The sequence below is a fragment of the Anguilla rostrata genome, chromosome 17 (assembly GCF_018555375.3).
Source record: "Anguilla rostrata isolate EN2019 chromosome 17, ASM1855537v3, whole genome shotgun sequence".
Lineage (NCBI taxonomy): Eukaryota > Metazoa > Chordata > Actinopteri > Anguilliformes > Anguillidae > Anguilla > Anguilla rostrata.
Genome location: NC_057949.1, coordinates 2855959 through 2882318, shown reverse-complemented (window position 1 = coordinate 2882318; position 26360 = coordinate 2855959). Strand labels below are relative to the sequence as shown.

The following is a 26360-nucleotide window of genomic DNA, read 5'->3' as shown; positions in this document are numbered from 1 at the left end:
ATCCGCGGTACTGTCTGTCTTCAACAGTGTTCCCCGGTTCCACCGAATTCCAAAAAGAGCAGGGGCAACGATGAATCGGTCGGCCTTCTGGGCTCTGAGTCAATGATTCGAGTTAGGAATTTGGCGGGACGTGTCATCTTGTTCCGATGCGTCTTTGAATTCCTAGCGTAACTTCCACAATCTCTTGGTGTGAAAGCAATTACCCTATGGTTGCCGGCGATAGCTGACGGATGACCTGTTCACGGGCCGGTTAGCTCAGTTGGTTAGAGCGTGGTGCTAATAACGCCAAGGTCGCGGGTTCGACCCCGCACGGGCCAGGCTCTCTGGCCTTCCCTTTACTACGTTTTTGTCAGTGTGACAACAAAAACGTATTCTCCCCGTCGGGAATTGAACCCCGTCTCCCGTGACAGGCGGGGATACTGACCACTATACTAACGAGGACAAAGCTGGTTAGTGCGCCCCGTCGCCCGTGGCTTTACCCTGAAAATGCCAGTAAACACCGACGTGTTCTCTTCCACAATGTGTCCTAATTAGAAGGGAACATACGATGAAATTCACACGGGTTTTGTATGGGTTGTAGACTCTTTTCCGTTAGTGCAGCTTGTGACATCTGTGAATTTGTTTGACAAGAATTTTTACATGTACGGTTGCGGCCAAAAGTTCACATGCACCAAGGCTTAAGATACTCAAACTCAGTTTTTCACGACTCCGCACATTTCATGTTACCATACGTATCTTTTGGCTAGTCAATTAGGGCATCTGCTTTGTTCACATCAGCGGTAATTTTACAACAGCCGATTAGAGACAGATTTATTTCCGTTTTAATTCATTCAGAATTCCAGATGGTCGCAGGTTTACATACACCAAGATGACTGTCTCCTTACACAGTCTGGAAGATTCCAGACATTGATGTAATGACTTTTTAGAAGCTTCTGATTGTCCAACTGTCATAATTAGGACTTCATTGGGAGTTTATTGGCACCTGTGGCTGCACTGAAGGGCCTACCTTTAGAGCCACTGCCTTGTTGCCCATGATACCATGGGAAAATCCAAGCAACTCAGCCAAGACCTCAGAAAAGAAATTCTGGACCTCCAAAAGTCAGGGTCCTCCTTGGGAGCAATTTCCAAACAACTGAAGGTACCACGAGCATCTGTACAAACAATTGTCTGCAAATATAAAAATCTTGGGACCACAAAGACACTGCATCGTTCAGGAAGTAGGGAACAATTATCTACCTGGGCTGAACGAACTTTGGTCCGAAAGGTTCAACTGAATCCCAAGACAACAACAAAGGAGCTGGTGAAGGAGTTGGAGGCATAAGGTACCAAAGTATCTACATCCACCATTTCGAGAATCCTACATCGCCATGGCCCGAAAGGCTGTCGCGCAAGGAAGAAGCCCCTAGTCCAAGACCGGCATAAAAAAGACATTTTTGAATTGGTTTGTCTGTAAGGGACAAGCACCAAAAACATTGACAATTGCAAATGTACTGTCCGACGTACTGTGCACGTGTTACCAGGCAAAGTATTTTTAAAAGAAACTGTTGCAGTCTTACTCAAGTACTTCATACTTTAGCATGCTTTGTGCAGAGATTTTGCTGCTTTAGCTCCCAGCGGAGCCCTGGCGGAAGATTTCTGTACGTCCTACCAGGCCCAGGCCCGGCAAATCCGAGGAATGCTGCAAACTTCGTGGCCGAAATAGCTCAGCTGGGAGAGCGTTAGACTGAAGATCTAAAGGTCCCTGGTTCAATCCCGGGTTTCGGCAGTGGGAGGTGTTTCATCTTTCGTCGCGTAGAGCTGAGCCCCTCTGCTTGAGTTTACCTCCTGCTTAAGCTGATACCGGTTCCACAGAGTGGAATCCAGTTCTAAGATTTGTAGTTTTTCCATTTAGGACTGTCGGGTCTTCGTGCGACCAAGCTCCTGAGATGTGGACCTGCACTAAACGCCATGTGTGGCAGTGTGGGAACATCGCTGTCAATCATCGTTTGTACTCCATTGTTGCTGATTACTTACTGGGCAGGGGCAATGTGAGAACAGCCTGTCTAGAAGGCTCTATTGACTTTTTGCCGAGGCGTGATTCAATTGCAGGTGAGAAAACGGCCTGAGATAAACTGGTTTCCCTTCTCATTTGGGGTCCGTCCCAATACTCAAAAAATGCACACTCCTTTCCTCCACTGCCACCTCGTCTTCGTGCCCCAGAGGCCGATCATTGTGTCCTCCCTATTTCCAATGTCCCAATATCGGATGAGACTAGCGAAACGGCTTCAGACTCTGCTTCTCATCACCTCCCGGCAAAGGATACATCGTGAGTATTTTATATTGGAATGCCAATAAAAATCATCATCATATCACATGTATGCATCTATCAAAGTTAGCGTGAAGTATATCGTACTTGATTTATACTCAGCTCAGATCAGTCTAACAGGGATTCACAGTCAGTCCAGTGAACCTAATTTTATTAGTCTATGTATACTATGCAACTACAGTTCTAGCTAGGCCATACAACATGTCAGTGCTCCACAGAACATCACAATAATAGCTAACATATTAATATGTAATAACATAATATTATCATGGGTTAACGTTACTTCCCTTACAGAAACGTTTATAATAGTGTGCCTTAAGCAGACTTTTTCTGGACTAAATCCCTGCTACTGGATCCCAGGTATTTCCAGTGCATCTTCACCTTACTTACAATACAGAAGTAAAATTAGATCACATTTTAAAGATATGGCATACAAAGTTTTGGTAGTTCAGTAATGGCACACTTAAAGTGTAGCCCCAGGACATACTTTAATTATAATTAAAATGGACCAATTTCATTTTATAAAGTACTTAAACTATACTTTGAAAATGATCTTGATGTACATTATTATACTTAACAAAAACTTTATGTACTACTACGTTTTTGTCAGGGAATCGTCTTGAGGTAAATTTCCATCAGCAAGCTATCGCTAAATAATCAAATATGGTAAAAAGGAAACGTACCATCTTCATTACTGTCAGACAATAGCTAGCTTTTTGTCTTAAACCGTTAACGATTTAAATAATTTAATGCAGTTGTCTTACCTTTATAAATCATGCAAAATCCCACAGTGTTCTTCAGTATCGCAGTGAATGACAGAGGCTGTTGTCTTGATCTCTTCACAATGCAGACTGTCTAGACAATATGAACCTTTATTTGACTAGGAAGTCACGTTGAGATTAAAACCTTAAGTGAGAAATAGCCAAGACAGGGCCAAAGCTATATGAAACGGCGTACAAAACAAAAACAACGACAACAGTAGCGCACAGAATAAACCAACCAACATGACAGAATACATGAACTAAACAGTGTTAAACAAGTTCAGGGTTTAAAACAAGCACAGGTCACAGACCAAATATCAATTATCCGTCTTTTAAAATCTGGTAACGAGATGAGATAATCAAGTTTGAGCTTAGCCTGCAGCTCGTTCCAGGACCATGGGCCTTGATAGAACAAGATAGAACATCGCGTTCTCCTGTCATCCACATCTAATCGGTGCCATGCATTCAAAGTAAACAGTTGTGCTGCCACATTTGATTGGCGAGAAATGGACGGGCATGACGAGTCCTGGTCGGTAAGAAATGGAGCTGCAGAGAAGGGAAGATTTGATAGGTAAGAAATTGATGGGAATGACGAGTCCCGACTGGTAAGAAATGGACCGAAGAGAGGGGGAGATTTGATTAGTAAGAAATGGACGGGCTGAACGAGACCCGACCGGTAAGAAATGGACCGGAGAGACGGGGAGATTTGATTGGTAAGAAATGGACGGGCTGAACGAGACCCGATTGGTAAGAAATGGACCGCAGAGACGGGGAGATTTGATTGGTAAGGAATGGACGGGGCAGAGCACGCCATTGGAAAGAAATGGAAGCGAAAATGGAAGAGCGACCCCGCCACTGGTTTTCGGGAGCTAGACTCTCCTGCTCTCGGTATTGCCAATTCCCCATTGGACCAGCTGAGCCGAAGCCGTATCCAGAATCCGCGGTACTGTCTGTCTTCAACAGTGTTCCCCCGGTTCCACCGAATTCCAAAAAGAGCAGGGGCAACGATGAATCGGTCGGCCTTCTGGGCTCTGAGTCAATGATTCGAGTTAGGAATTTGGCGGGACGTGTCATCTTGTTCCGATGCGTCTTTGAATTCCTAGCGTAACTTCCACAATCTCTTGGTGTGAAAGCAATTACCCTATGGTTGCCGGCGATAGCTGACGGGATGACCTGTTCACGGGCCGGTTAGCTCAGTTGGTTAGAGCGTGGTGCTAATAACGCCAAGGTCGCGGGTTCGACCCCCGCACGGGCCAAGGCTCTCTGGCCTTCCCTTTACTACGTTTTTGTCAGAGTGGACAACAAAAACGTATTCTCCCCGTCGGGGAATTGAACCCCGGTCTCCCGCGCGGGAGCCGTGGATAGTTACGCTTAACTTCCCTTAACTTTTACCGTTCGTTCTCAACGGTAGTTCTTAACACTACGGATGTAATATATTTTCGGCCGCGCGTATTTTTTCGCGGCGCTGTTCCGTCCCGGATGCAGGAAGACCATTTTCGTCTCTGCCTTTACCTTTCCCCATTCATTCTCAACGGTCGTTCTTAACGTTGCCGTCCTGAATGAATGAATGACAGCGTATAGACAAATAAATTCGAATATTAAATAAGGCGTTTTGCGGTTATTTTGTGGTACCTACGCTTCGGTAAGTCTTAATAAATTTATTACAAACAGGTTCCTGTTTTATATTGATGTCATCGAGGTATTCTGTCATTATTTCAGCTAAAAGACCAGTAGTTTCATTTTTCCTATTTGACTTCATTATTGGTTTTCACGTCCCGTTTGTTGGCTTGTCCGTACATAATAACACTTTTAAGTGAGAATATCGCAGGTAAATGGGACATGTGTACATGGCCACGTTTGTGTCTCAGTACACCAGCCATTATTTCCATGGCCCTGCAATCATATTAGGGTTTAGTTTACAATATGTTTCATTTCCCCCTCACTATATTATTGCTGGTATCATCATCATTATTGGTATTGTCCCCTTTACATGTGCCTTGTGTAACACGTCACGGTCTAGACATACATTTTTTAAATTATTACTTATTACACTATTGCTGTCAAGGCAATAAGTAATGCCATCTCTAATTGTTCATTGTCAGTACTGTCATTCAGCCATCTTAACAAACGCTTTCCTATCTATATGTTTATATACTTACCATTATTATTATTATTATTATTATTATTATTATTATCAGTCAGTTTTAACTATTCAATATAGAACAGGACACAGTACAAATATTGCTGCCTCCACCTTCAGACAATACAGAATTTGTGTAATGCAATTCATATTAACTACCCCTCCCACCCTATCCCCTGGATTGACAGCGCACAAAAAAGGGAGATCAGTGGAAAATCATTATAATAACAATAATAATTTTCATGTTGAGAATTTGATAATACTGGGTGATAGAGCTACACAAGGCTGTGTATCAAAATGGCAAAACATAAGGTCAAGGGCATAAAGAACCTACCATTTATACAGCATCATGATGTACAGTTCCCATGAAAATATAAACCCTCCCCAAATTTTACTGTCCAGTTCTCTGTTTTAGAGTTAATGTTATTTCATTATAGCGAGAATTCTTTGGTCATCAACTGTATAGGTCTACCTTGGCCTACCAGGCCCTCTATGATTACTGAGCTCACCAGTGCTCTCGTTCTTAATGATGTTCCAAGCGGTTGACTTTGGTAAGCTTAAGGTTTGGCCAATGTCTCTGACTGTTTTTTCATATATCCCAGCCTCATAATGGCTTCCTTCCATTGGCATACCTTATAATTGTACTGGAGAAGCAATTGAACACACCTGACTAATCAGAAACACACGTGAAACCATTTGTCCTGAACATTATGGCACCCTGAAAATATGTACGTACATCCCCAATTCTAAAAAAGTTGAGACGGTAAATGAAATGCAAATAAAACAGAAAGCAGTAATTTTTAAACTTTGACTTGAAAAATATTGCCCAAATTTAATAAGCGTAATTAAAAGAAATGGTGATGTTACACAGTGGTAAACACTCGACTGTCCCAACTTTTTTGGAGCGTGTTGCAGTCAACAGATTTTAAATGAGTGTATATTTTCAAAAAACAATTAGATTCACAAGGTAAAACGTCAAATAATGTGCTGTTGTAGTGTTTTACATATAGTGCAGGGTAAATAAAATGTACAATATTTAACATTATCACTCCTTTTTGTTTTTATTAGCATTTTCCATACTGTCTCGGCTTTTTTGGAATTGGGGTTGTATGTATGAATAGAGAGTGCTGTTATTTCTAGAGGGTGAAATCAAAATGTATTAAAATAACCTTTCATAACAGCTGAGAGCTGATAATTCACATGTGGTTAAAGTGCAGCTGTTTGATTACAAATCTAAAATTATGAAGTACAGAACCAAGTAAAGAAAATACGGCTTTGTCCCTAACGTTATGGAGCTCACTGTATATAAAAATATAATTTCTGATTCAGAAGTGGCCCATGAAGTACTTGGCAAAAGCAGACCAATGCCAGTGCTTCTATTAACACCCAAGCTCCGAGGAGCTTCGGGAGACCCAGCAGCCGTGGCAGCACGCGACTGCAGGGAGTCCGACTGCATGTGTGCCAGTTGTCACCTTGCAGCCTCGGTAAATCCGCCTGCTCCAGTCCCAGCCCCAATCCCATTTCGTGCTCGTGCATATCAACCCTGCTAATACTGTTACGAACGAAAATACAAATATAGCTTTACATTTATACTTGGCTGTTTATGTGTTTATTAAGAATTGTAATATGTAATGTTGTAATCCTATTTGTACCGTTGCAATAATTGATCCGATGTAAATACTTTGATAACTTTATATGTATTGATTCGGCAGAAAAGATTTCCTGATCCTCTCCATAATAAAATGGAGGTGGAGAACAAAGATCATGTTAGTATCAAACCTAAAAAAGAAGAAGCGATAGCTGAGACACTTCTGTGAAGAACGAATCAATTGCGAACGATTATTTATTTGCCCACGGGCGGATTCGAACCCTCATTTCCGTGGGACGGCGTTACACCTATACACGGCTGGCCCCCGCGTGACAGGCGGGGATACTGACCACTATACTAACGAGGACAAAGCTGGTTAGTGCGCCCCCTGTCGCCCGTGGCTTTACCCTGAAAATGCCAGTAAACACCGACGTGTTCTCTTCCACAATGTGTCCTAATTAGAAGGGAACATACGATGAAATTCACACGGGTTTTGTATGGGTTGTAGACTCTTTTCCGTTAGTGCAGCTTGTGACATCTGTGAATTTGTTTGACAAGAATTTTTACATGTACGGTTGCGGCCAAAAGTTCACATGCACCAAGGCTTAAGATACTCAAACTCAGTTTTTCACGACTCCGCACATTTCATGTTACCATACGTATCTTTTGGCTAGTCAATTAGGGCATCTGCTTTGTTCACATCAGCGGTAATTTTACAACAGCCGATTAGAGACAGATTTATTTCCGTTTTAATTCATTCAGAATTCCAGATGGTCGCAGGTTTACATACACCAAGATGACTGTCTCCTTACACAGTCTGGAAGATTCCAGACATTGATGTAATGACTTTTTAGAAGCTTCTGATTGTCCAACTGTCATAATTAGGACTTCATTGGGAGTTTATTGGCACCTGTGGCTGCACTGAAGGGCCTACCTTAGAGCCACTACCTTGTTGCCCATGATACCATGGGAAAATCCAAGCAACTCAGCCAAGACCTCAGAAAAGAAATTCTGGACCTCCAAAAGTCAGGGTCCTCCTTGGGAGCAATTTCCAAACAACTGAAGGTACCACGAGCATCTGTACAAACAATTGTCTGCAAATATAAAAATCTTGGGACCACAAAGACACTGCATCGTTCAGGAAGTAGGGAACAATTATCTACCTGGGCTGAACGAACTTTGGTCCGAAAGGTTCAACTGAATCCCAAGACAACAACAAAGGAGCTGGTGAAGGAGTTGGAGGCATAAGGTACCAAAGTATCTACATCCACCTTTCGAGATTCCTACATCGCCATGGCCGAAAGGCTGTCGCGCAAGGAAGAAGCCCTAGTCCAAGACCGGCATAAAAAGACATTTTTGAATTGGTTTGTCTGTAAGGGACAAGCACCAAAACATTGACAATTGCAAATGTACTGTCCGACGTACTGTGCACGTGTTACCAGGCAAAGTATTTTTAAAAGAAACTGTTGCAGTCTTACTCAAGTACTTCATACTTTAGCATGCTTTGTGCAGAGATTTTGCTGCTTTAGCTCCCAGCGGAGCCCTGGCGGAAGATTTCTGTACGTCCTACCAGGCCCAGGCCCGGCAAATCCGAGGAATGCTGCAAACTTCGTGGCCGAAATAGCTCAGCTGGGAGAGCGTTAGACTGAAGATCTAAAGGTCCCTGGTTCAATCCCGGGTTTCGGCAGTGGGAGGTGTTTCATCTTTCGTCGCGTAGAGCTGAGCCCCTCTGCTTGAGTTTACCTCCTGCTTAAGCTGATACCGGTTCCACAGAGTGGAATCCAGTTCTAAGATTTGTAGTTTTTCCATTTAGGACTGTCGGGTCTTCGTGCGACCAAGCTCCTGAGATGTGGACCTGCATTAAACGCCATGTGTGGCAGTGTGGGAACATCGCTGTCAATCATCGTTTGTACTCCATTGTTGCTGATTACTTACTGGGCAGGGGCAATGTGAGAACAGCCTGTCTAGAAGGCTCTATTGACTTTTTGCCGAGGCGTGATTCAATTGCAGGTGAGAAAACGGCCTGAGATAAACTGGTTTCCCTTCTCATTTGGGGTCCGTCCCAATACTCAAAAAATGCACACTCCTTTCCTCCACTGCCACCTCGTCTTCGTGCCCCAGAGGCCGATCATTGTGTCCTCCCTATTTCCAATGTCCCAATATCGGATGAGACTAGCGAAACGGCTTCAGACTCTGCTTCTCATCACCTCCCGGCAAAGGATACATTGTGAGTATTTTATATTGGAATGCCAATAAAAAATCATCATCATATCACATGTATGCATCTATCAAAGTTAGCGTGAAGTATATCGTACTTGATTTATACTCAGCTCAGATCAGTCTAACAGGGATTCACAGTCAGTCCAGTGAACCTAATTTTATTAGTCTATGTATACTATGCAACTACAGTTTTAGCTAGGCCATACAACATGTCAGTGCTCCACAGAACATCACAATAATAGCTAACATATTAATATGTAATAACATAATATTATCATGGGTTAACGTTACTTCCCTTACAGAAACGTTTATAATAGTGTGCCTTAAGCAGACTTTTTCTGGACTAAATCCCTGCTACTGGATCCCAGGTATTTCCAGTGCATCTTCACCTTTCTTACAATACAGAAGTAAAATTAGATCACATTTTAAAGATATGGCATACAAAGTTTATTGGTAGTTCAGTAATGGCACACTTAAAGTGTACCCCCAGGACATACTTTAATTATAATTAAAATGGACCAATTTCATTTTATAAAGTACTTAAACTATACTTTGAAAATGATCTTGATGTACATTATTATACTTAACAAAAACTTTATGTACTACTACGTTTTTGTCAGGGAATCGTCTTGAGGTAAATTTCCATCAGCAAGCTATCGCTAAATAATCAAATATGGTAAAAGGAAACGTACCATCTTCATTACTGTCAGACAATAGCTAGCTTTTTGTCTTAAACCGTTAACGATTTAAATAATTTAATGCAGTTGTCTTACCTTTATAAATCATGCAAAATCCCACAGTGTTCTTCAGTATCGCAGTGAATGACAGAGGCTGTTGTCTTGATCTCTTCACAATGCAGACTGTCTAGACAATATGAACCTTTATTTGACTAGGAAGTCACGTTGAGATTAAAACCTTAAGTGAGAAATAGCCAAGACAGGGCCAAAGCTATATGAAACGGCGTACAAAACAAAAACAACGACAACAGTAGCGCACAGAATAAACCAACCAACATGACAGAATACATTAACTTAAACAGTGTTAAACAAGTTCAGGGTTTAAAACAAGCACAGGTCACAGACCAAATATCAATCATCCGTCTTTTAAAATCTGGTAACGAGATGAGATAATCAAGTTTGAGCTTAGCCTGCAGCTCGTTCCAGGACCATGGGCCTTGATAGAACAAGATAGAACATCGCGTTCTCCTGTCATCCACATCTAATCGGTGCCATGCATTCAAAGTAAACAGTTGTGCTGCCACATTTGATTGGCGAGAAATGGACGGGCATGACGAGTCCTGGTCGGTAAGAAATGGAGCTGCAGAGAAGGGAAGATTTGATAGGTAAGAAATTGATGGGAATGACGAGTCCCGACTGGTAAGAAATGGACCGAAGAGAGGGGAGATTTGATTAGTAAGAAATGGACGGGCTGAACGAGACCCGACCGGTAAGAAATGGACCGGAGAGACGGGAGATTTGATTGGTAAGAAATGGACGGGCTGAACGAGACCGATTGGTAAGAAATGGACCGCAGAGACGGGGAGATTTGATTGGTAAGGAATGGACGGGGCAGAGCACGCCATTGGAAAGAAATGGAAGCGAAAATGGAAGAGCGACCCGCCACTGGTTTTCGGGAGCTAGACTCTCCTGCTCTCGGTATTGCCAATTCCCCATTGGACCAGCTGAGCCGAAGCCGTATCCAGAATCCGCGGTACTGTCTGTCTTCAACAGTGTTCCCCGGTTCCACCGAATTCCAAAAAGAGCAGGGGCAACGATGAATCGGTCGGCCTTCTGGGCTCTGAGTCAATGATTCGAGTTAGGAATTTGGCGGGACGTGTCATCTTGTTCCGATGCGTCTTTGAATTCCTAGCGTAACTTCCACAATCTCTTGGTGTGAAAGCAATTACCCTATGGTTGCCGGCGATAGCTGACGGGATGACCTGTTCACGGGCCGGTTAGCTCAGTTGGTTAGAGCGTGGTGCTAATAACGCCAAGGTCGCGGGTTCGACCCCGCACGGGCCAAGGCTCTCTGGCCTTCCCTTTACTACGTTTTTGTCAGTGTGGACAACAAAACGTATTCTCCCCGTCGGGAATTGAACCCGGTCTCCGCGTGACAGGCGGGGATACTGACCACTATACTAACGAGGACAAAGCTGGTTAGTGCGCCCCTGTCGCCCGTGGCTTTACTCTGAAAATGCCAGTAAACACCGACGTGTTCTCTTCCACAATGTGTCCTAATTAGAAGGGAACATACGATGAAATTCACACGGGTTTTGTATGGGTTGTAGACTCTTTTCCGTTAGTGCAGCTTGTGACATCTGTGAATTTGTTTGACAAGAATTTTACATGTACGGTTGCGGCCAAAAGTTCACATGCACCAAGGCTTAAGATACTCAAACTCAGTTTTTCACGACTCCGCACATTTCATGTTACCATACGTATCTTTTGGCTAGTCAATTAGGGCATCTGCTTTGTTCACATCAGCGGTAATTTTACAACAGCCGATTAGAGACAGATTTATTTCCGTTTTAATTCATTCAGAATTCCAGATGGTCGCAGGTTTACATACACCAAGATGACTGTCTCTTACACAGTCTGGAAGATTCCAGACATTGATGTAATGACTTTTAGAAGCTTCTGATTGTCCAACTGTCATAATTAGGACTTCATTGGGAGTTTATTGGCACCTGTGGCTGCACTTGAAGGGCCTACCTTTAGAGCCACTGCCTTGTTGCCCATGATACCATGGGAAAATCCAAGCAACTCAGCCAAGACCTCAGAAAAGAAATTCTGGACCTCCAAAAGTCAGGGTCCTCCTTGGGAGCAATTTCCAAACAACTGAAGGTACCACGAGCATCTGTACAAACAATTGTCTGCAAATATAAAAATCTTGGGACCACAAAGACACTGCATCGTTCAGGAAGTAGGGAACAATTATCTACCTGGGCTGAACGAACTTTGGTCCGAAAGGTTCAACTGAATCCCAAGACAACAACAAAGGAGCTGGTGAAGGAGTTGGAGGCATAAGGTACCAAAGTATCTACATCCACCATTTCGAGAATCCTACATCGCCATGGCCCGAAGGCTGTCGCGCAAGGAAGAAGCCCTAGTCCAAGACCGGCATAAAAAGACATTTTTGAATTGGTTTGTCTGTAAGGGACAAGCACCAAAACATTGACAATTGCAAATGTACTGTCCGGACGTACTGTGCACGTGTTACCAGGCAAAGTATTTTTAAAAGAAACTGTTGCAGTCTTACTCAAGTACTTCATACTTTAGCATGCTTTGTGCAGAGATTTTGCTGCTTTAGCTCCCAGCGGAGCCTGGCGGAAGATTTCTGTACGTCCTACCAGGCCCAGGCCCGGCAAATCCGAGGAATGCTGCAAACTTCGTGGCCGAAATAGCTCAGCTGGGAGAGCGTTAGACTGAAGATCTAAAGGTCCCTGGTTCAATCCGGGTTTCGGCAGTGGGAGGTGTTTCATCTTTCGTCGCGTAGAGCTGAGCCCCTCTGCTTGAGTTTACCTCCTGCTTAGCTGATACCGGTTCCACAGAGTGGAATCCAGTTCTAAGATTTGTAGTTTTTCCATTTAGGACTGTCGGGTCTTCGTGCGACCAAGCTCCTGAGATGTGGACCTGCACTAAACGCCATGTGTGGCAGTGTGGGAACATCGCTGTCAATCATCGTTGTACTCCATTGTTGCTGATTACTTACTGGGCAGGGGCAATGTGAGAACAGCCTGTCTAGAAGGCTCTATTGACTTTTTGCCGAGGCGTGATTCAATTGCAGGTGAGAAAACGGCCTGAGATAAACTGGTTTCCCTTCTCATTTGGGGTCCGTCCCAATACTCAAAAATGCACACTCCTTTCCTCCACTGCCACCTCGTCTTCGTGCCCCAGAGGCCGATCATTGTGTCCTCCCTATTTCCAATGTCCCAATATCGGATGAGACTAGCGAAACGGCTTCAGACTCTGCTTCTCATCACCTCCCGGCAAAGGATACATCGTGAGTATTTTATATTGGAATGCCAATAAAAATCATCATCATATCACATGTATGCATCTATCAAAGTTAGCGTGAAGTATATCGTACTTGATTTATACTCAGCTCAGATCAGTCTAACAGGGATTCACAGTCAGTCCAGTGAACCTAATTTTATTAGTCTATGTATACTATGCAACTACAGTTCTAGCTAGGCCATACAACATGTCAGTGCTCCACAGAACATCACAATAATAGCTAACATATTAATATGTAATAACATAATATTATCATGGGTTAACGTTACTTCCCTTACAGAAACGTTTATAATAGTGTGCCTTAAGCAGACTTTTTCTGGACTAAATCCCTGCTACTGGATCCCAGGTATTTCCAGTGCATCTTCACCTTACTTACAATACAGAAGTAAAATTAGATCACATTTTAAAGATATGGCATACAAAGTTTATTGGTAGTTCAGTAATGGCACACTTAAAGTGTAGCCCCAGGACATACTTTAATTATAATTAAAATGGACCAATTTCATTTTATAAAGTACTTAAACTATACTTTGAAAATGATCTTGATGTACATTATTATACTTAACAAAAACTTTATGTACTACTACGTTTTTGTCAGGGAATCGTCTTGAGGTAAATTTCCATCAGCAAGCTATCGCTAAATAATCAAATATGGTAAAAAGGAAACGTACCATCTTCATTACTGTCAGACAATAGCTAGCTTTTTGTCTTAAACCGTTAACGATTTAAATAATTTAATGCAGTTGTCTTACCTTTATAAATCATGCAAAATCCCACAGTGTTCTTCAGTATCGCAGTGAATGACAGAGGCTGTTGTCTTGATCTCTTCACAATGCAGACTGTCTAGACAATATGAACCTTTATTTGACTAGGAAGTCACGTTGAGATTAAAACCTTAAGTGAGAAATAGCCAAGACAGGGCCAAAGCTATATGAAACGGCGTACAAAACAAAAACAACGACAACAGTAGCGCACAGAATAAACCAACCAACATGACAGAATACATGAACTTAAACAGTGTTAAACAAGTTCAGGGTTTAAAACAAGCACAGGTCACAGACCAAATATCAATTATCCGTCTTTTAAAATCTGGTAACGAGATGAGATAATCAAGTTTGAGCTTAGCCTGCAGCTCGTTCCAGGACCATGGGCCTTGATAGAACAAGATAGAACATCGCGTTCTCCTGTCATCCACATCTAATCGGTGCCATGCATTCAAAGTAAACAGTTGTGCTGCCACATTTGATTGGCGAGAAATGGACGGGCATGACGAGTCCTGGTCGGTAAGAAATGGAGCTGCAGAGAAGGGAAGATTTGATAGGTAAGAAATTGATGGGAATGACGAGTCCCGACTGGTAAGAAATGGACCGAAAGAGGGGAGATTTGATTAGTAAGAAATGGACGGGCTGAACGAGACCCGACCGGTAAGAAATGGACCGGAGAGACGGGAGATTTGATTGGTAAGAAATGGACGGGCTGAACGAGACCCGATTGGTAAGAAATGGACCGCAGAGAGCGGGAGATTTGATTGGTAAGGAATGGACGGGCAGAGCACGCCATTGGAAAGAAATGGAAGCGAAAATGGAAGAGCGACCCGCCACTGGTTTTCGGGAGCTAGACTCTCCTGCTCTCGGTATTGCCAATTCCCATTGGACCAGCTGAGCCGAAGCCGTATCCAGAATCAGCGGTACTGTCTGTCTTCAACAGTGTTCCCCGGTTCCACCGAATTCCAAAAAGAGCAGGGGCAACGATGAATCGGTCGGCCTTCTGGGCTCTGAGTCAATGATTCGAGTTAGGAATTTGGCGGACGTGTCATCTTGTTCCGATCGCTTTGAATTCCTAGCGTAACTTCCACAATCTCTTGGTGTGAAAGCAATTACCCTATGGTTGCCGGCGATAGCTGACGGGATGACCTGTTCACGGGCCGGTTAGCTCAGTTGGTTAGAGCGTGGTGCTATAACGCCAAGGTCGCGGTTCGACCCCGCACGGGCCAAGGCTCTCTGGCCTTCCTTTACTACGTTTTGTCAGTGTGACAACAAAACGTATTCTCCCGTCGGGAATTGAACCCCGGTCTCCCGCGTGACAGGCGGGATACTGACCACTATACTAACGAGGACAAAGCTGGTTAGTGCGCCCCTGTCGCCCGTGGCTTTACCCTGAAAATGCCAGTAAACACCGACGTGTTCTCTTCCACAATGTGTCCTAATTAGAAGGGAACATACGATGAAATTCACACGGGTTTTGTATGGGTTGTAGACTCTTTTCCGTTAGTGCAGCTTGTGACATCTGTGAATTTGTTTGACAAGAATTTTTACATGTACGGTTGCGGCCAAAAGTTCACATGCACCAAGGCTTAAGATACTCAAACTCAGTTTTTCACGACTCCACATTTCATGTTACCATACGTATCTTTGGCTAGTCAATTAGGGCATCTGCTTTGTTCACATCAGCGGTAATTTTACAACAGCCGATTAGAGACAGATTTATTTCCGTTTTAATTCATTCAGAATTCCAGATGGTCGCAGGTTTACATACACCAAGATGACTGTCTCCTTACACAGTCTGGAAGATTCCAGACATTGATGTAATGACTTTTAGAAGCTTCTGATTGTCCAACTGTCATAATTAGGACTTCATTGGGAGTTTATTGGCACCTGTGGCTGCATTGAAGGGCCTACCTTTAGAGCCACTGCCTTGTTGCCCATGATACCATGGGAAAATCCAAGCAACTCAGCCAAGACCTCAGAAAAGAAATTCTGGACCTCCAAAAGTCAGGGTCCTCCTTGGGAGCAATTTCCAAACAACTGAAGGTACCACGAGCATCTGTACAAACAATTGTCTGCAAATATAAAAATCTTGGGACCACAAAGACACTGCATCGTTCAGGAAGTAGGGAACAATTATCTACCTGGGCTGAACGAACTTTGGTCCGAAAGGTTCAACTGAATCCCAAGACAACAACAAAGGAGCTGGTGAAGGAGTTGGAGGCATAAGGTACCAAAGTATCTACATCCACCATTTCGAGAATCCTACATCGCCATGGCCGAAAGGCTGTCGCGCAAGGAAGAAGCCCTAGTCCAAGACCGGCATAAAAAGACATTTTTGAATTGGTTTGTCTGAAGGGACAAGCACCAAAAACATTGACAATTGCAAATGTACTGTCCGACGTACTGTGCACGTGTTACCAGGCAAAGTATTTTTAAAAGAAACTGTTGCAGTCTTACTCAAGTACTTCATACTTTAGCATGCTTTGTGCAGAGATTTTGCTGCTTTAGCTCCCAGCGAGCCTGGCGGAAGATTTCTGTACAGCCTACCAGGCCCCGCCCCGGCAAATCCAAGGAATGCTCCTGGCTGCGTGGGCTCAGCTGGGAGAGCGTTAGACTGAAGCTCTAAAGGTCCCTGGTTCAATCCTGGGTTTTGGCAATGGGAGGTGTTTCATCTTTCGTTGAGTAGAACTGAGCCCTCTGCTTGAGTTACCTCCTGCTTTAGGTGATACCGATTTCACAGAGTGGAATCAAGTTCTAAGATTTGTACAGTTTTTCAATTTAGGATTGTTGGGTCTTCGTGCGACCAAGCTCCTGAGATGTGGACCTGCACTAAACGCCATGTGTGGCAGTGTGGGAACATCGCTGTCAATCATCGTTTGTACTCCATTGTTGCTGATTACTTACTGGGCAGGGGCAATGTGAGAACAGCCTGTCTAGAAGGCTCTATTGACTTTTGCCGAGGCGTGATTCAATTGCAGGTGAGAAAACGGCCTGAGATAAACTGGTTTCCCTTCTCATTTGGGGTCCGTCCCAATACTCAAAAATGCACACTCCTTTCCTCCACTGCCACCTCGTCTTCGTGCCCCAGAGGCCGATCATTGTGTCCTCCCTATTTCCAATGTCCCAATATCGGATGAGACTAGCGAAACGGCTTCAGACTCTGCTTCTCATCACCTCCCGGCAAAGGATACATCGTGAGTATTTTATATTGGAATGCCAATAAAAATCATCATCATATCACATGTATGCATCTATCAAAGTTAGCGTGAAGTATATCGTACTTGATTTATACTCAGCTCAGATCAGTCTAACAGGGATTCACAGTCAGTCCAGTGAACCTAATTTTATTAGTCTATGTATACTATGCAACTACAGTTCTAGCTAGGCCATACAACATGTCAGTGCTCCACAGAACATCACAATAATAGCTAACATATTAATATGTAATAACATAATATTATCATGGGTTAACGTTACTTCCCTTACAGAAACGTTTATAATAGTGTGCCTTAAGCAGACTTTTTCTGGACTAAATCCCTGCTACTGGATCCCAGGTATTTCCAGTGCATCTTCACCTTACTTACAATACAGAAGTAAAATTAGATCACATTTTAAAGATATGGCATACAAAGTTTAGTGGTAGTTCAGTAATGGCACACTTAAGTGTAGCCCCAGGACATACTTTAATTATAATTAAATGGACCAATTTCAATTATAAAGTACTTAAACTATACTTTGAAAATGATCTTGATGTACATTATTATACTTAACAAAAACTTTATGTACTACTACGTTTTTGTCAGGGAATCGCCTTGAGGTAAATTTCCATCAGCAAGCTATCGCTAAATAATCAAATATGGTAAAAGGAAACGTACCATCTTCATTACTGTCAGACAATAGCTAGCTTTTTGTCTTAAACCGTTAACGATTTAAATAATTTAATGCAGTTGTCTTACCTTTATAAATCATGCAAAATCCCACAGTGTTCTTCAGTATCGCAGTGAATGACAGAGGCTGTTGTCTTGATCTCTTCACAATGCAGACTGTCTAGACAATATGAACCTTTATTTGACTAGGAAGTCACGTTGAGATTAAAACCTTAAGTGAGAAATAGCCAAGACAGGGCCAAAGCTATATGAAACGGCGTACAAAACAAAAACAACGACAACAGTAGCGCACAGAATAAACCAACCAACATGACAGAATACATGAACTAAAACAGTGTTAAACAAGTTCAGGGTTTAAAACAAGCACAGGTCACAGACCAAATATCAATTATCCGTCTTTTAAAATCTGGTAACGAGATGAGATAATCAAGTTTGAGCTTAGCCTGCAGCTCGTTCCAGGACCATGGGCCTTGATAGAACAAGATAGAACATCGCGTTCTCCTGTCATCCACATCTAATCGGTGCCATGCATTCAAAGTAAACAGTTGTGCTGCCACATTTGATTGGCGAAATGGACGGGCATGACGAGTCCTGGTCGGTAAGAAATGGAGCTGCAGAGAAGGGAAGATTTGATGGGTAAGAAATTGATGGGAATGACGAGTCCCGACTGGTAAGAAATGGACCGAAGAGAGGGGAGATTTGATTAGTAAGAAATGGACGGGCTGAACGAGACCCGACCGGTAAGAAATGGACCGGAGAGACGGGGAGATTTGATTGGTAAGAAATGGACGAGAGCTTTGTGAAGGCGAAAAACCCGATTGGTAAGAAATGGACCGCAGAGACGGGGAGATTTGATTGGTAAGGAATGAACGGGGCAGAGCACGCCATTGGAAAGAAATGGAAGCGAAAATGGAAGAGCGACCCCGCCACTGGATTTCGGGAGCTAGACTCTCCTGCTCTCGGTATTGCCAATTCCCCATTGGACCAGCTGAGCCGAAGCCGTATCCAGAATCCAGCGTACTGTCTGTCTTCAACAGTGTTCCCGGTTCCACCGAATTCCAAAAAAGAGCAGGGGCAACGATGAATCGGTCGGCCTTCTGGGCTCTGAGTCAATGATTCGAGTTAGGAATTTGGCGGGACGTGTCATCTTGTTCCGATGCGTCTTTGAATTCCTAGCGTAACTTCCACAATCTCTTGGTGTGAAAGCAATTACCCTATGGTTGCCAGGCGATAGCTGACGGGATGACCTGTTCACGGGCCGGTTAGCTCAGTTGGTTAGAGCGTGGTGCTAATAACGCCAAGGTCGTGGGTTCGACCCCCGCACGGGCCAAGGCTCTCTGGTCTTCCCTTTACTACGTTTTTGTCAGTGTGGACAACAAAAACGTATTCTCCCCGGGAATTGAACCCGGTCTCCGCGTGACAGGCGGGATACTGACCACTATACTAACGAGGACAAAGCTGGTTAGTGCGCCCCCGTCGCCCGTGGCTTTACCCTGAAAATGCCAGTAAACACCGAGTGTTCTCTTCCACAATGTGTCCTAATTAGAAGGAACATACGATGAAATTCACACGGGTTTTGTATGGGTTGTAGACTCTTTTCCGTTAGTGCAGCTTGTGACATCTGTGAATTTGTTTGACAAGAATTTTTACATGTACGGTTGCGGCCAAAAGTTCACATGCACCAAGGCTTAAGATACTCAAACTCAGTTTTTCACAACTCCGCACATTTCATGTTACCATACGTATCTTTTGGCTAGTCAATTAGGGCATCTGCTTTGTTCACATCAGCGGTAATTTTACAACAGCCGATTAGAGACAGATTTATTTCCGTTTTAATTCATTCAGAATTCCAGATGGTCGCAGGTTTACATACACCAAGATGACTGTCTCCTTACACAGTCTGGAAGATTCCAGACATTGATGTAATGACTTTTTAGAAGCTTCTGATTGTCCAACTGTCATAATTAGGACTTCATTGGGAGTTTATTGGCACCTGTGGCTGCATTGAAGGGCCTACCTTTAGAGCCACTGCCTTGTTGCCCATGATACCATGGGAAAATCCAAGCAACTCAGCCAAGACCTCAGAAAAGAAATTCTGGACCTCCAAAAGTCAGGGTCCTCCTTGGGAGCAATTTCCAAACAACTGAAGGTACCACGAGCATCTGTACAAACAATTGTCTGCAAATATAAAAATCTTGGGACCACAAAGACACTGCATCGTTCAGGAAGTAGGAACAATTATCTACCTGGGCTGAACGAACTTTGGTCCGAAAGGTTCAACTGAATCCCAAGACACAACAAAGGAGCTGGTGAAGGAGTTGGAGGCATAAGGTACCAAAGTATCTACATCCACCATTTCGAGAATCCTACATCGCCATGGCCCGAAAGGCTGTCGCGAAGGAAGAAGCCCTAGTCCAAGACCGGCATAAAAAGACATTTTTGAATTGGTTTGTCTGTAAGGGACAAGCACCAAAACATTGACAATTGCAAATGTACTGTCCGACGTACTGTGCACGTGTTACCAGGCAAAGTATTTTTAAAAGAAACTGTTGCAGTCTTACTCAAGTACTTCATACTTTAGCATGCTTTGTGCAGAGATTTTGCTGCTTTAGCTCCCAGCGGAGCCCTGGCGGAAGATTTCTGTACGTCCTACCAGGCCCAGGCCCGGCAAATCCGAGGAATGCTGCAAACTTCGTGGCCGAAATAGCTCAGCTGGGAGAGCGTTAGACTGAAGCTCTAAAGGTCCCTCGTTCAATCCTAGGTTTTGGCAATGGGAGCTGTTTCATCTTTCGTTGAGTAGAACTGAGCCCTCCGCTTGAGTTTACCTCCTGCTTTAGCTGATACCGGTTCCACAGAGTGGAATCCAGTTCTAAGATTTGTACTTTTCCATTTAGGACTGTCGGGTCTTCGTGCGACCAAGCTCCTGAGATGTGGACCTGCACTAAACGCCATGTGTGGCAGTGTGGGAACATCGCTGTCAATCATCGTTTGTACTCCATTGTTGCTGATTACTTACTGGGCAGGGGCAATGTGAGAACAGCCTGTCTAGAAGGCTCTATTGACTTTTTGCCGAGGCGTGATTCAATTGCAGGTGAGAAAACGGCCTGAGATAAACTGGTTTCCCTTCTCATTTGGGGTCCGTCCCAATACTCAAAAATGCACACTCCTTTCCTCCACTGCCACCTCGTCTTCGTGCCCCAGAGGCCGATCATTGTGTCCTCCTATTTCCAATGTCCCAATATCGGATGAGACTAGCGAAACGGCTTCAGACTCTGCTTCTCATCACCTCCCGGCAAAGGATACATCGTGAGTATTTTATATTGGAATGCCAATAAAAATCATCATCATATCACATGTATGCATCTATCAAAGTTAGCGTGAAGTATATCGTACTTGATTTATACTCAGCTCAGATCAGTCTAACAGGGATTCACAGTCAGTCCAGTGAACCTAATTTTATTAGTCTATGTATACTATGCAACTACAGTTCTAGCTAGGCCATACAACATGTCAGTGCTCCACAGAACATCACAATAATAGCTAACATATTAATATGTAATAACATAATATTATCATGGGTTAACGTTACTTCCCTTACAGAAACGTTTATAATAGTGTGCCTTAAGCAGACTTTTCTGGACTAAATCCCTGCTACTGGATCCCAGGTATTTCCAGTGCATCTTCACCTTACTTACAATACAGAAGTAAAATTAGATCACATTTTAAAGATATGGCATACAAAGTTTATTGGTAGTTCAGTAATGGCACACTTAAAGTGTAGCCCCAGGACATACTTTAATTATAATTAAATGGACCAATTTCATTTTATAAAGTACTTAAACTATACTTTGAAAATGATCTTGATGTACATTATTATACTTAACAAAAACTTTATGTACTACTACGTTTTTGTCAGGGAATCGTCTTGAGGTAAATTTCCATCAGCAAGCTATCGCTAAATAATCAAATATGGTAAAAGGAAACGTACCATCTTCATTACTGTCAGACAATAGCTAGCTTTTTGTCTTAAACCGTTAACGATTTAAATAATTTAATGCAGTTGTCTTACCTTTATAAATCATGCAAAATCCCACAGTGTTCTTCAGTATCGCAGTGAATGACAGAGGCTGTTGTCTTGATCTCTTCACAATGCAGACTGTCTAGACAATATGAACCTTTATTTGACTAGGAAGTCACGTTGAGATTAAAACCTTAAGTGAGAAATAGCCAAGACAGGGCCAAAGCTATATGAAACGGCGTACAAAACAAAAACAACGACAACAGTAGCGCACAGAATAAACCAACCAACATGACAGAATACATGAACTAAAACAGTGTTAAACAAGTTCAGGGTTTAAAACAAGCACAGGTCACAGACCAAATATCAATTATCCGTCTTTTAAAATCTGGTAACGAGATGAGATAATCAAGTTTGAGCTTAGCCTGCAGCTCGTTCCAGGACCATGGGCCTTGATAGAACAAGATAGAACATCGCGTTCTCCTGTCATCCACATCTAATCGGTGCCATGCATTCAAAGTAAACAGTTGTGCTGCCACATTTGATTGGCGAAAATGGACGGGCATGACGAGTCCTGGTCGGTAAGAAATGGAGCTGCAGAGAAGGGAAGATTTGATGGTAAGAAATTGATGGGAATGACGAGTCCCGACTGGTAAGAAATGGACCGAAGAGAGGGAGATTTGATTAGTAAGAAATGGACGGGCTGAACGAGACCGACCGTAAGAAATGGACCGAGAGGGGAGATTTGATTGTAAGAAATGGACGGGCTGACGAGACCACCGTAGAAATGGACCGGAGACGGGAGATTTGATTGGTAAGAAATGGACGGGCTGAACAAGACCCGATTGGTAAGAAATGGACCGCAGAGCGGGAGATTTGATTGGTAAGGAATGAACGGGCAGAGCACGCCATTGGAAAGAAATGGAAGCGAAAATGGAAGAGCGACCCGCCACTGGTTTTCGGAGCTAGACTCTCCTGCTCTCGGTATTGCCAATTCCCCATTGGACCAGCTGAGCCGAAGCCGTATCCAGAATCCGCGGTACTGTCTGTCTTCAACAGTGTTCCCGGTTCCACCGAATTCCAAAAAGAGCAGGGGCAACGATGAATCGGTCGGCCTTCTGGGCTCTGAGTCAATGATTCGAGTTAGGAATTTGGCGGGACGTGTCATCTTGTTCGATGCGTCTTTGAATTCCTAGCGTAACTTCCACAATCTCTTGGTGTGAAAGCAATTACCCTATGGTTGCCGGCGATAGCTGACGGGATGACCTGTTCACGGGCCGGTTAGCTCAGTTGGTTAGAGCGTGGTGCTAATAACGCCAAGGTCGTGGGTTCGACCCCGCACGGGCCAAGGCTCTCTGGCTTCCTTTACTACGTTTTTGTCAGGTGGACAACAAAAACGTATTCTCCCGTCGGGAATTGAACCCGGTCTCCCGCGTGACAGGCGGGATACTGACCACTATACTAACGAGGACAAAGCTGGTTAGTGCGCCCTGTCGCCCGTGGCTTTACCCTGAAAATGCCAGTAAACACCGACGTGTTCTCTTCCACAATGTGTCCTAATTAGAAGGGAACATACGATGAAATTCACACGGGTTTTGTATGGGTTGTAGACTCTTTTCCGTTAGTGCAGCTTGTGACATCTGTGAATTTGTTTGACAAGAATTTTTACATGTACGGTTGCGGCCAAAAGTTCACATGCACCAAGGCTTAAGATACTCAAACTCAGTTTTTCACGACTCCGCACATTTCATGTTACCATACGTATCTTTGGCTAGTCAATTAGGGCATCTGCTTTGTTCACATCAGCGGTAATTTTACAACAGCCGATTAGAGACAGATTTATTTCCGTTTTAATTCATTCAGAATTCCAGATGGTCGCAGGTTTACATACACCAAGATGACTGTCTCTTACACAGTCTGGAAGATTCCAGACATTGATGTAATGACTTTTAGAAGCTTCTGATTGTCCAACTGTCATAATTAGGACTTCATTGGGAGTTTATTGGCACCTGTGGCTGCACTGAAGGGCCTACCTTTAGAGCCACTGCCTTGTTGCCCATGATACCATGGGAAAATCCAAGCAACTCAGCCAAGACCTCAGAAAAGAAATTCTGGACCTCCAAAAGTCAGGGTCCTCCTTGGGAGCAATTTCCAAACAACTGAAGGTACCACGAGCATCTGTACAAACAATTGTCTGCAAATATAAAAATCTTGGGACCACAAAGACACTGCATCGTTCAGGAAGTAGGGAACAATTATCTACCTGGGCTGAACGAACTTTGGTCCGAAAGGTTCAACTGAATCCCAAGACAACAACAAAGGAGCTGGTGAAGGAGTTGGAGGCATAAGGTACCAAAGTATCTACATCCACCATTTCGAGAATCCTACATCGCCATGGCCCGAAAGGCTGTCGCGAAGGAAGAAGCCCTAGTCCAAGACCGGCATAAAAAGACATTTTTGAATTGGTTTGTCTGTAAGGGACAAGCACCAAAACATTGACAATTGCAAATGTACTGTCCGACGTACTGTGCACGTGTTACCAGGCAAAGTATTTTTAAAAGAAACTGTTGCAGTCTTACTCAAGTACTTCATACTTTAGCATGCTTTGTGCAGAGATTTTGCTGCTTTAGCTCCCAGCGGAGCCCTGGCGGAAGATTTCTGTACGTCCTACCAGGCCCAGGCCCGGCAAATCCGAGGAATGCTGCAAACTTCGTGGCCGAAATAGCTCAGCTGGGAGAGCGTTAGACTGAAGATCTAAAGGTCCCTGGTTCAATCCCGGGTTTCGGCAATGGGAGGTGTTTCATCTTTCGTCGCGTACAGCTGAGCCCCTCTGCTTGAGTTTACCTCCTGCTTAAGCTGATACCGGTTCCACAGAGTGGAATCCAGTTCTAAGATTTGTAGTTTTTCCATTTAGGACTGTCGGGTCTTCGTGCGACCAAGCTCCTGAGATGTGGACCTGCACTAAACGCCATGTGTGGCAGTGTGGGAACATCGCTGTCAATCATCGTTTGTACTCCATTGTTGCTGATTACTTACTGGGCAGGGGCAATGTGAGAACAGCCTGTCTAGAAGGCTCTATTGACTTTTTGCCGAGGCGTGATTCAATTGCAGGTGAGAAAACGGCCTGAGATAAACTGGTTTCCCTTCTCATTTGGGGTCCGTCCCAATACTCAAAAATGCACACTCCTTTCCTCCACTGCCACCTCGTCTTCGTGCCCCAGAGGCCGATCATTGTGTCCTCCCTATTTCCAATGTCCCAATATCGGATGAGACTAGCGAAACGGCTTCAGACTCTGCTTCTCATCACCTCCCGGCAAAGGATACATCGTGAGTATTTTATATTGGAATGCCAATAAAAATCATCATCATATCACATGTATGCATCTATCAAAGTTAGCGTGAAGTATATCGTACTTGATTTATACTCAGCTCAGATCAGTCTAACAGGGATTCACAGTCAGTCCAGTGAACCTAATTTTATTAGTCTATGTATACTATGCAACTACAGTTCTAGCTAGGCCATACAACATGTCAGTGCTCCACAGAACATCACAATAATAGCTAACATATTAATATGTAATAACATAATATTATCATGGGTTAACGTTACTTCCCTTACAGAAACGTTTATAATAGTGTGCCTTAAGCAGACTTTTCTGGACTAAATCCCTGCTACTGGATCCCAGGTATTTCCAGTGCATCTTCACCTTACTTACAATACAGAAGTAAAATTAGATCACATTTTAAAGATATGGCATACAAAGTTTAGTGGTAGTTCAGTAATGGCACACTTAAAGTGTAGCCCCAGGACATACTTTAATTATAATTAAAATGGACCAATTTCATTTTATAAAGTACTTAAACTATACTTTGAAAATGATCTTGATGTACATTATTATACTTAACAAAAACTTTATGTACTACTACGTTTTTGTCAGGGAATCGTCTTGAGGTAAATTTCCATCAGCAAGCTATCGCTAAATAATCAAATATGGTAAAAGGAAACGTACCATCTTCATTACTGTCAGACAATAGCTAGCTTTTTGTCTTAAACCGTTAACGATTTAAATAATTTAATGCAGTTGTCTTACCTTTATAAATCATGCAAAATCCCACAGTGTTCTTCAGTATCGCAGTGAATGACAGAGGCTGTTGTCTTGATCTCTTCACAATGCAGACTGTCTAGACAATATGAACCTTTATTTGACTAGGAAGTCACGTTGAGATTAAAACCTTAAGTGAGAAATAGCCAAGACAGGGCCAAAGCTATATGAAACGGCGTACAAAACAAAAACAACGACAACAGTAGCGCACAGAATAAACCAACCAACATGACAGAATACATGAACTAAACAGTGTTAAACAAGTTCAGGGTTTAAAACAAGCACAGGTCACAGACCAAATATCAATTATCCGTCTTTTAAAATCTGGTAACGAGATGAGATAATCAAGTTTGAGCTTAGCCTGCAGCTCGTTCCAGGACCATGGGCCTTGATAGAACAAGATAGAACATCGCGTTCTCCTGTCATCCACATCTAATCGGTGCCATGCATTCAAAGTAAACAGTTGTGCTGCCACATTTGATTGGCGAGAAATGGACGGGCATGACGAGTCCTGGTCGGTAAGAAATGGAGCTGCAGAGAAGGGAAGATTTGATA

The 26360-nt window shown here is 43.4% G+C and overlaps 10 non-coding genes across 10 annotated transcripts; all 10 read left to right on the top strand.

Annotated features, from left to right (window-relative positions):
* The first annotated feature begins 244 nt into the window (after window positions 1-244).
* On the top strand, window positions 245-317 carry trnai-aau (transfer RNA isoleucine (anticodon AAU)). The gene has a single exon. It is a non-coding gene; the product is annotated as a tRNA-Ile (tRNA).
* Window positions 318-1692: 1375 nt separating this feature from the next.
* On the top strand, window positions 1693-1765 carry trnaf-gaa (transfer RNA phenylalanine (anticodon GAA)). The gene has a single exon. It is a non-coding gene; the product is annotated as a tRNA-Phe (tRNA).
* A 2483-nt stretch (window positions 1766-4248) lies between these two features.
* Window positions 4249-4322, top strand: trnai-aau (transfer RNA isoleucine (anticodon AAU)). Its single transcript has one exon. It is a non-coding gene; the product is annotated as a tRNA-Ile (tRNA).
* Window positions 4323-8408: 4086 nt separating this feature from the next.
* trnaf-gaa (transfer RNA phenylalanine (anticodon GAA)) lies at window positions 8409-8481 on the top strand. Its single transcript has one exon. It is a non-coding gene; the product is annotated as a tRNA-Phe (tRNA).
* Window positions 8482-10962: 2481 nt separating this feature from the next.
* Window positions 10963-11035, top strand: trnai-aau (transfer RNA isoleucine (anticodon AAU)). Its single transcript has one exon. It is a non-coding gene; the product is annotated as a tRNA-Ile (tRNA).
* Window positions 11036-12407: 1372 nt separating this feature from the next.
* trnaf-gaa (transfer RNA phenylalanine (anticodon GAA)) lies at window positions 12408-12479 on the top strand. The gene has a single exon. It is a non-coding gene; the product is annotated as a tRNA-Phe (tRNA).
* A 6461-nt stretch (window positions 12480-18940) lies between these two features.
* On the top strand, window positions 18941-19014 carry trnai-aau (transfer RNA isoleucine (anticodon AAU)). Its single transcript has one exon. It is a non-coding gene; the product is annotated as a tRNA-Ile (tRNA).
* Window positions 19015-20381: 1367 nt separating this feature from the next.
* Window positions 20382-20454, top strand: trnaf-gaa (transfer RNA phenylalanine (anticodon GAA)). The gene has a single exon. It is a non-coding gene; the product is annotated as a tRNA-Phe (tRNA).
* Window positions 20455-22977: 2523 nt separating this feature from the next.
* On the top strand, window positions 22978-23050 carry trnai-aau (transfer RNA isoleucine (anticodon AAU)). The gene has a single exon. It is a non-coding gene; the product is annotated as a tRNA-Ile (tRNA).
* A 1367-nt stretch (window positions 23051-24417) lies between these two features.
* On the top strand, window positions 24418-24490 carry trnaf-gaa (transfer RNA phenylalanine (anticodon GAA)). Its single transcript has one exon. It is a non-coding gene; the product is annotated as a tRNA-Phe (tRNA).
* Window positions 24491-26360: the final 1870 nt, after the last annotated feature.